This window comes from Phalacrocorax aristotelis, chromosome 3 (genome assembly GCF_949628215.1).
Source record: "Phalacrocorax aristotelis chromosome 3, bGulAri2.1, whole genome shotgun sequence".
Lineage (NCBI taxonomy): Eukaryota > Metazoa > Chordata > Aves > Suliformes > Phalacrocoracidae > Phalacrocorax > Phalacrocorax aristotelis.
The window spans coordinates 92,456,671-92,466,741 of record NC_134278.1 but is presented as its reverse complement, the minus strand read 5'-3'; the positions used below and the strand labels follow the sequence as shown (position 1 = coordinate 92,466,741).

At 45.3% G+C, this 10,071-nt stretch overlaps 1 long non-coding RNA gene across 1 annotated transcript; it reads right to left on the bottom strand.

The window, feature by feature from the left end:
• Window positions 1–4,361: 4,361 nt before the first annotated feature.
• LOC142055798 (uncharacterized) lies at window positions 4,362–5,596 on the bottom strand. The gene is made up of 2 exons (XR_012660055.1): window positions 5,171–5,596; window positions 4,362–4,834 (listed from the first exon to the last, which is right to left on the bottom strand). It is a non-coding gene; the product is annotated as an uncharacterized LOC142055798 (long non-coding RNA).
• Window positions 5,597–10,071: the final 4,475 nt, after the last annotated feature.

Here is a 10,071-nt window from a genome sequence, read left to right as displayed (position 1 = left end):
TTATAAATGTTTCACATTTTTCCATGGGAGATAATATTGACGCGTGCAGAAGAAAATTACTTGTTAAAGGTGACCCACGACTCTCAACGTACTCCTGGTAGAGTACGCTCTGGTAGAGCACAAGTTACAGCTGAACACAAAAGTGGATTTCTTGTCACTTTGTCACTTGCAGCCCCTGTGCTACCTTGCCCCTTTACAACACTACAGTGGTTAACAGCAGGGGCATCGCTACACAGCAGTGGTGCGTGCTGCTCCTTTCTTATGAAGGCTAATGTTGTGAACGTAGGGGAGCAATTCAATCGCTTACTTGTATTGGTAAATTTGTATTTCTAGCAGAAATTCTTCTACTTCCTACATTACGGGGAAAAAAAAGTCTCACGCTGTATACTTGTTGCATAGGTAGTACAACTGAAAAAAAGGTGTCCTCCTGTGAATACATCTAAGTGTGAAAATTCTCAGTTCAGTTAACAGCACTTCTCAGGTTCCATTTTTGTACACTTACTGTATGTATTTACAGTGGGATTCCTCTCAGAAAAGCGTGCAAGATAAATAGGCAGTAGAAGACAACAGTAGTTTAATGAAGAAGAAAAGTTAATGTCTGCTGGAGGGCAAGGTGTGTGGGAGGAGGAGGGTCCATGTGGTTATTAGGTGCAGCTCAGAACTTCAGTGAATACCTCCTGCATCTTCTGCTGTGCGGATGCTATTATCCCTGAATTCATGGGCTGTCTTGTGGCAGATGAGCGAGGACAGCAAATCCTGTGCCTGAGACGGGTTCCCTGTGTATCCAGGGTCCTGTGAAGTTGTAACAGAATGGGAAGGGGCGGGGGGACTAGATCACCTCTGCCTCGAAAAATAGAATTTTTAACTAAGTTGTAAGACACAAGTTCTGCTTAAAAGAGAAGTACTTGAGAAAGTAAAGACAGTAAGACTTACTCTGAATGGCCTTTGTCATGGAGAAAAGTTTTAAAAAATACTTAGTATGCTTGTCATGCTGCTTAAAACCTTGCACAGACCAACTGATTTGACAGCAATTTTTAGACATTAAAGAAGTCATTGAGAAATGTGAAATTTTAAAATACCTTTTAGAAAGCAACAATATGCACTTTTGTGTGTATCTTCTGCGCAAGTGTTCTGGCTGGAGTAGAATCGATGACTACAGTCTGTCCAGACTGAACAGCAGTATGGCAAGCAAATCTGCTCCTAGTACACACCTCTAAAGTATCTGATGGTGGATTGGAGATAAGAAGAAAGTCTGTGAATAAGCTTTAATAGCAATCCGCGTCTGTCCTTTTAACCACACCGATGAAGCAAGGAGGCACATGTCGTAATTCTTTCCCTATTGCTGACACAGGGCAGGGAAACCTAATACCTGTTGCCTAGTTTAGGTTGGAAGCGACATCGCATCTTTCTAAAACAATTAGTTTAGTGCTTACTATTGCTGTTTTTGAGACAATGTAAAATAGGTGCAACTAGATGTTATTTATTAAAAATAACAAAACATTGGCTAGTTAAGAAGTTAGAAACAAAGCCCCTGACTGCGTCATGAGAATGCTCGTGTTTTTTGAGCCTTCAGCCGTTTTAAAAACGATTAGGTGCTGCCACCTCCTGCACATCAGCCCTCCTGCGTTGCTTTGCCCTCTCCTGCTGCGTACTCACACTGTTTTGCTGTTCTTCCCTCCATTTCCCTGCCTGTACTTGAGCACAACTGCTCTAGGAATTGCTCCCATCTACTCTACCAAGTCCTGACATAATGCCAGAAAGGGTACAGTGCTCTCGTAGCTAGTAGTCTGTATGTCAAAACAGCATGCATTGGTTTCATATGTTTTCCTGCGCTATAGTTGCTTGTGTTTGCAATGCCCCATGTTCATTTGTCTGAAGGGTTTTGGAGGAAAATGCTCCCCTGTTCTGCTCATGTAGGACATAAATAAAACAGTGGTTCAATTTTAGCGCATTTCTAGCGGTTGGGATTTAGGTGAGGTAGTTGATTTGGGGGGGGAAAGAAGGCAAAATGAGGAAGGGATCAGAAGTGAAGAAGAGCCTTGTGAGTGGGTGGACCTAAGTAAGCATGCAGGTGAATCTCTGGTGAGGCGGTGGGCAGTGCCTGTGCCTCAGTGTTTTCAGCAGCTGAGAGGCATGTTGGGTACCTCTTCAGCTGAATATTAAAGAAAGGCTTCTTTGAGCCTGGATTAGAAAGAGAAATGCATAATGGGATTATCAATAGGTGTTGCTTCAACCAGGGAAGGAGCCGCCTTGGTTCCTATGCTACCCTGTAAGCATGAATTCAAGCAGCCACCTGCTACCTGACCCTTAACCTATGCCCTGCTTGTCCTCCCCACCTGCACACTTTGAGGCAAGACTTCAATTCTTGCCTCAGTATGGTATGAACAATTTCTCAACTCAGAAAAAGGAGGAGGTTTTATTGAACTCTTTGGAGGCTAATGGTCCTCCCCTAGCTGCTCCATACAGCAGCAGCAGGATCCAGGTGAATCATGACTAAGAGTAAAGCCAAATAGTAGATGGGGAAAAATCAAGGTGGTACATTTGTCACAACAACTGGGATAGCCTCTGTGGATCGGGGAGCAAAGGCCAGTCCCACAAAGTCTGGGACTGGAGCATTTATCGTGGTACTTCAGGCCTCTTCTTACAAAGGGTACCTTGAGCTGTCTGCATGCTTGCAGGATGGAGGAGGAAAGGCGGCAGCTTGGAAGTGAGCTGTATTTCAGGTAGAGATCAGAGCACGGACTTCTATCAGGAATGTGACGGGAACTCTCTTGCTGAGCATAGTTAAATAACTTATGAGAGTTGAGCGGACAGAAGATTTTTAAGGGCAAGAAGCAATTTTGACGTTATTCTGGTGTTAGCGCCTTGTGTCTTAAACATGGACCACGTCCAAAACATGGTTTGAAATGAGTTCAGCCTATTGACATTTTAAATGTAAGTGTAGGTTCATACTGCTTTGTTGCCTGCCTGCTGCAAAAGACACCCACGTAGTCACAGGTGAATCTCTCTCCTAGAACTGAAGATCTAAACTAGTCCTCTAAACTATGCTCCATTTCACCACCACTCAAAGCAAAGATCACTTAAACAATAGTGGCTGTTAAAGAGAAACCCAAAATTGTGATAAAGATGGTAAAATCCCATATAAAATATTGCGCTCTCAGCCTTGAACAGACATGCTTTGAAGTAGCAATAAGGCATGTTGTGTCATGTGTTCCAGTCCCATCCCCTCCACCCGCCAACCTATTAATTTTGGCCCTTGTGCCCAGGTACTTAAAAGAAAAGCTTTTGAAAGTGACTTTGCAGCAACTATGTATTGCAGTAGTGTCATAAGGCAAGTCAAGTGGCCTGCAGGAACCCAACAAGGTAGGTGAGCGTGGAAGAGGAAGTTGCTGGCAGAGGAAGCAAGGCGCTCTCGTGTTCTCATCTTTGTGAACTCTTGGAGCCTGTGTTACATCAACATGCCTGTTTGATTCCTCTTCCTTAGTGAAATGCTTAATGAACACTAGGGAATCTGTTGCAAACACAAGTAATTCAGAACCCAGGCATTACAAGGATGCAAAAGGTCTCTGAATTGCCTCTGTAAGCATTGGTGCATGTCACCCTCTTGAGTGTTGCAAATGCTCCCCACATGCTGGCCAACTATTCCTCCTTCCTTGTGGCTAATAACTCCATTCTTCCCCAAAGCGGCAGGGCAGTGCATGGCGTTGTCTGGCTTCACCAGGCTTCTTCTGCTCTGGGTTGCACAGAGAAATATTACACTTGCTTTGCTGGAGGGGAGAACAGGAAGCCAGTGAGGTTTAACCGGCCAGAGGTGTTGTTGAAAGGTTGGTTGGGTGGAGGCAGGCAAACACCGCTATGTCGCCTGTTGGTTAGCATTGCCCTCCTCTGAACTATGCATGGATTTCAAGTTTTGGACAGGAAGAATTTGTGGTTTGATGGTCACAGTGGCATCTCAGCGGGCACACTGAGACTGCATGGCTCTCAGGTTAATTAAACAAGGTATTCTGGACTTCTGTTAAATGCCGGGAAGACTGACACTCTCCTGGCAGCACAGAAATGAGCAGTTACAAGCTTCTGGAAGATTGCATTGAATTAAAGATTAGGCACTTGCATTTGTTAACTCAGCATGGGTGCAGTCATGCAGGTGGCATGTGTGTCCACCGACCAACTGGAGCCTTTTTCTCTGCCTGAGTGCTTATGCTTGGAGCTGTAATGAAGTTTTTCTCAGCAGAATTCTCTTCTTTGGGTCCTGATGGTTCCTTATGCCCTGATACAGTGCCTCCGCCAGCTCTGCCTGTGCCCAATAGCTCAGCTGAGACCGGCTATTTTATATGGCTTTGCTACAATAAAACACTCACACATTTACCATTTCTAACAGGCTTCATTGAACTTGTGATTATAAAGGTAATTTACAATAAAACACTTAAATAAACAATAAGCTAAAGCACAATACATTTCAAAGGGCTCATATGACTACAACATTCCAACACATTAAAACTTTAAAACAACATTAACACTCAAATTGTACCTACACCTATACTTATATTTCTAACACGTTTCAAGACTCTCAACAAAGTACCTTTTTGGTTACAGTCCCTGTAAACACACAAGACCAGTGAAACACTCAAGCAATTGTACAACTGAGAAGAACACTACACAAGACAGGAACAAACAATGTGCTGGAAACTGCCTGGGGAATAGGGGGTTTACCTCTAAATTGAACTGACTCTTTGGACAACGAATGGATAACACTAGCATGCTCTCTGGAATACATGTGTGACATCCTTAGCGGGAACAAGCCTCCGTGTCACTCAACACTGTAATTTCACAAAAGCTTTAGGTTAGTGCTGCCTAAAGAAATAGCCCACCTTTCTCTGGCCGTTTGCTCCCGTGCACGTCTCACGCTACTCTTGAGCCAGTGCAAAGTGCTGGTATATTTGCCCAGTGAAGCAGCCAGGGAAACTCATTGAGCTTAACAAACAACAAATTAACATTCAGCAAACAAACATGAAAGAGAACTCACTGTATTCTCCTTGATCTCCCTGGTCATGTTCACTGTGCAGATATGTTGGCACCAGAAAGACACCAGCGCGGTGGGGTGGGGGGGTGGGGAACATGGTGACTGGGAGCAGGAGGACTATTTCTGTAGGCAGCAGTACTCTCAAAAAACACCAGTTACAAACATCCTGTAGAAAGGCTTTACCTTTTCCATTCTGAAACAAGTAACATGTTTTCAAACCGATTTATAGGGCAAATCAAATAGTCAAGAGCAAAACGGTGGACTAGGACAGAACTGCAAAACAATGGTCTAGTACTGTAAATGAGATCTGTTCCTGCTCCATGAGTACTGAAAGGCCGCATGATAGTTGGTACAACAGGGGCTGCTACAGCCAGATCGCTGGCGAGTCTGCTGCTCCAGTATCTCTTCTTTATTCCTGTCTGAGAAACAGTATTGACGTACCCAAAGACTTCATCATCATGAGGTTCTGTAAAATCAAGTTCTTTCACAAAATGGTTTTCATTAACTCCGTGCTCCACCTTCCTGCATGGAGGTGTCACAGGAGACAAAAGGATGGTCGAGTTTGGCTCACCTGGAGTTAAGTCCACAACGATACCAGAATCACTGAGGCTTTCAAGAGAAATTGACCCAATTCCTTCAGTGAAGAAGGTGGGCTTAGAGGACAGGCATCTTGAGCTCTGAGCTCTGAACATGTTTTGAATGAACTGCTCCCCTTCTAGGCTATATGGCACCACATCAGTGTGGATGGTCTGCTCCACCATCATGTTTCTGACTTTCTCCTCCTCCTCCTGGGAAAAAGTTAGTTTTTCATCCAGAACATTTTCAAGCATCTCTTGATTCACAGTAGAATTGGAGGGAGCTGGCTCACTCAACTCAGGGGTTGTGGTGGTCAAACTCTCTTCAAATAAATCAGTCCCGTTAGCTGTGTCCTCATGAAGAAACAGCCCACTATCTGCCAGCTCCTCCAGAGCTTGGTCCTCTGTGGTGGGGCTGTCTGGCATCGTGGTACACAACGGCTTGCCCTCAGAGTCACATGTGTACTCCGGGCGCTGCTCATCTCTCACAGAGCTCTTCAGGGCCATCTCCATGCTCGACACCAAAGATTCCAGTTTCTTGTTCTCAATGCTTATTTCTAGGAAGTATTTCTGAAATTTTTTGTCTTTCTCAGCCAAGCTGTTCTTCATGCTCTCAATAACTTGCTTGAGTTCTTTAATTTCCCTCCTTGCTTCCAAGAGGCTCAGCTCCATCTCCACATGATTACACTCGTCTTCGATCCAGTCTTCCTTCATATGTTCCACCTGAGCTTTGAGCTTTTCGATTTCTCTTTCCCTGGAGCAAAATAAAAATATCGTAACAATTCTGGTGACTGCCTAGTTAAAGAGTCAACGTGAGGCTCCACCTCACTGGGGTGGCTATGCTGCAAAGATGCTCCAAGGAAGAAGCAAATTCCTCCATGCATCGTTTGCTGCCACCTCTGAGAGAACTGGCAGAGATGTCAGCTGGCTGCCAAGACACACTGGCTGATTCCTAGCTGGAGTCACCAACCTTGCCACACAGCCAGCAGCCTTGTGGGCTATGCTGTGATCCTGGACACTTTGAGGTGAAAGTGGTGGCCTCTGGGTTAGGTCCAACCAGTACAGTGCTTGACATCTCATCTACTGCCTCACCCTGGAGGAAATGACAAACAGCTGCCTGGATGTGTCCCCTGTGCCTGCCAGCAGCTCGTCACGTATAGCCAGAGCCAACAGTGGCCTCAGACAGCAGGATGGCTCAGGGCTGCAGGCACCTGGCTTGCTTTGCACCCGGCTTGCTTTGCACCCCCCCAGCTCAGCATGGATCCAGAGGCTTCTGCCTTCGCTTGCAAGCAAGTGGGGAGAAGGGCCCCCTGCGTGAGATCCAGCCCTCACAGGTACAGATGTTGGGCCACCCAAAGCAGGACCAAGGGGTCCCTGGGACTCTACCTTGGGGCTCCATTCAAACAACCCGTTGTGCCCGCTTGGGTTGTGTGTGCTGGAAAGCCAGTTCTCAGAGCACAGCTTTAGTAAAAGAGACAACATCTGTTGCTGTGTAATGTACATTGTTGCTTCTTCGCTTAGCATCCATACAAAGTGCTATTGCAAAAAAGTCCATATCTAAGCAACAAAACCACAAGCGGGCACACTAGCTTGTGTCAGAGCTTTTCTTTCATTAGGGGAAAAGGGGGACATTTTTGGTCGTATTTTCTGAGTGAGGTGGAACTTTTTTTATGTATAAAAGGTCTCAGTGCTAAAGTAGGCTGGTGAAGAACTATCCTTTGAAAGTCTTCTATCGGGAAAGTTCAAAAAAAGGGAAAAAGAGACAGCCATATTTGTAACGAAAGTGCACGGTACATATTCACTGAGCACACAATGAAACCTTAAATACCTGAAAACAACCTAATCAGCCCGATCATATTTCAAATCTCTTAATGAAAACTTTACATGGTCAAGAAAAGAGTACAAATGATCAGGACTCCCATCCCTTAATGCTCCTGAATAAATCTTGTCCAGTCTTATTTCTGAAGTGAAATATACCTTTCTGTAACTTTGCACTCGGATTCCTTCAGCTTTTTTTTCAAATGCCGTATTGTAACTTCTTTCTGCTGCAGAGGAGTCAAATACCGCTCCGGATTTTCTGGCTTAGTGCTGCAATTGTGACCACAAGAAATAGATTTCCCTGATCGCCTGAAAAGAAAAAAACCATCACACCATCACATAACATCACTCCTACAGTTCTTCAGTCCTGGCAAAAAGGAACACATCCCATAGACTGATATGGCGCTTGACTCATTTTGGGCTCCTCAGTGTCCACACAAGTGACTCCCTCTGGCAAATCAAAGTACTTGAGAAAATGGCTGATTTGTGGCTATAGTACAAAATTTACTATTTATCGTACTTGTTTTCAGTGCCATTACCTCAAATGAGACATTTAACTTTAAAACACCTAGCCATCTCCTCACCCAAAACGGTGCCCAAGAGCAGGCAGCTGGGCCATTGGCAAGGGCACCCAGCTGCAGACACAGCCAGGTAAGGAAGCGTACAGACTGAGTTCAGCTCCACATGTGAGTTAAGAAGCTGAGCACCCTGAAACCTACATTAATCCTGTCTAGCTTTAGGTGTGTATCTGACATGCTTGGCTGTTGAGTTGCCTGGGGTGGGAGGAAAGAGAGAGAAAGGGAGGGAGAGAAACAACAATTTCTTCTCTGCAATACCTGTCGCACGCTCCCGCAGGTATTAGTTTTCTTCCCTGTAGAGGAAACTGCACGCAGAGGTACCTAAGGCCGGGCAGGGTGAATTTTCACCCGAGCATACAATATTTTCTATACAACCCCACCCAACTCTCTCCAAAGGAGAAAGGACCTTTCTGTGAAAGAACCAGGAAAGCCACGTGAGAACTGACAGCATAAAACCACGGAAAGGAGCCTGCCTTGGAGTGAAAACCAGCTACAAAGTGCTTTGACTAAAAGTAACCTTGAATTTTACAGTACTGAAACAGTAAAACTTCTACATGGGATAGAGCACACTGTTGATTGTCGAGCCACCAATATGAAGAGTCACACCCATGCTGAGGAGCAACACGACCCCTTTGGCAAGCCAGACAACCAGCTGATGCCCCATTTGAGTGCAGAGAAGGTAAGTCAGTGTGCTGAACACCAGGATGCTGAAATAAAGACTTGCCTCGTCACTTGGCTGCTGTCACTTCCTTTGTTTGAGCCTGAGTTGCTTCTGCTGGCTAAAGAAGCCCCATAATTCTGACGGGTGTTCGCAGGACTCGGCTGGTTTTTGCTCAGTGTTGACAAAGGGGCCTTTTCACGGGAAGCAGGTGGGCTGGGTCTGGACTTGTTGGATAAGGATCCATTATTCTGACCATGAAGGCCACAACTGGAGGAGAACCAACATGGTTAAAGCATACTGGATTATCTTTATCACACAACTCATTATGTGTCTTATTTCACGCACAAAGTTGTCTACACACTAAAACAGGTAGATAACTGTGAGTGGCCGGGAAGAAAGTCCTGAAGTCATCAGCCACTGCACACTCTTTCACTGACTGTGGGGCTCTCAGTCTGAATTATGTGATCTAGGGAAATGGTGGCCATTTTCACATTTCTCTGTGGCTAGCACGGTCCCCACTGACTCCACCAGATCATCCACATTCCCTGAACCTCTGACTCCATTAAGTAATGAGAGGACTGCAGCCTGGGCTAGTGCCAAAAGAACCACGCTTCAGCCTTCCCTGGCCAGACCTGCAGAGAGATGCCTGCTCGTGGAGGTTTGCTCTAAGACTGCTTTCATGCTCCTTGGCAAGCAGCCTGAGGGATCACAGTGTGTGATGAAAACAGATTTGTTTGAGCCACTGTTCCTTTCTCTCTTTGGCATAGAGGGTGCTTCTGCTGCCACTGTCAACTATTCATAGAATCATAGAAGAGAACCATAGAATCATTAAGGTTGGAAAAGACCCCTAGGATCATCAAGTCCAACTGTCAACCCAACATCACCAAGTCTCCTAAACCATGCCCTGAGGTGCCACATCTACACATCTTTTAAGTACCTCCAGGAATGGCGACTCTGCCTCCTCCCTGGGCAGCCTGTTCCAATGCCTGACCATTCATTTGCTTAGATATAGTTCAAACCCTACTGTGAGCAGGCTGAAATAGTATTAAAATAGACAAAGAAAACCACACATTTTTTTCTTCCTTCCTTCCTTCCTTCCAGTTTCCCTCATACGTATCTACCTTTCTTTTCCCACTCTTTATTAAATAACCTGACTGTCGACTGTGGGCTTGAAAGCAACTGGTATCTGTGCTGCTGGCAACTGCCAAAGGACTGAGGTGCTCTGAGCACAGCTTCCCAAGGTGGGTTCCTCGCTTGCTCACTTGGTTTGTCTTCCTGCACTGCTACACTGCTACCTACATCCTCTCATGGAATTTGTTCTTCTAAACTGTAATGAACGGGGTGGTTTCAGAAAAGAAAAAGGCAAATCCAGCCAACCAAAGAGGCTTGAACATAAAAATTTAAATACCACAGCACTAT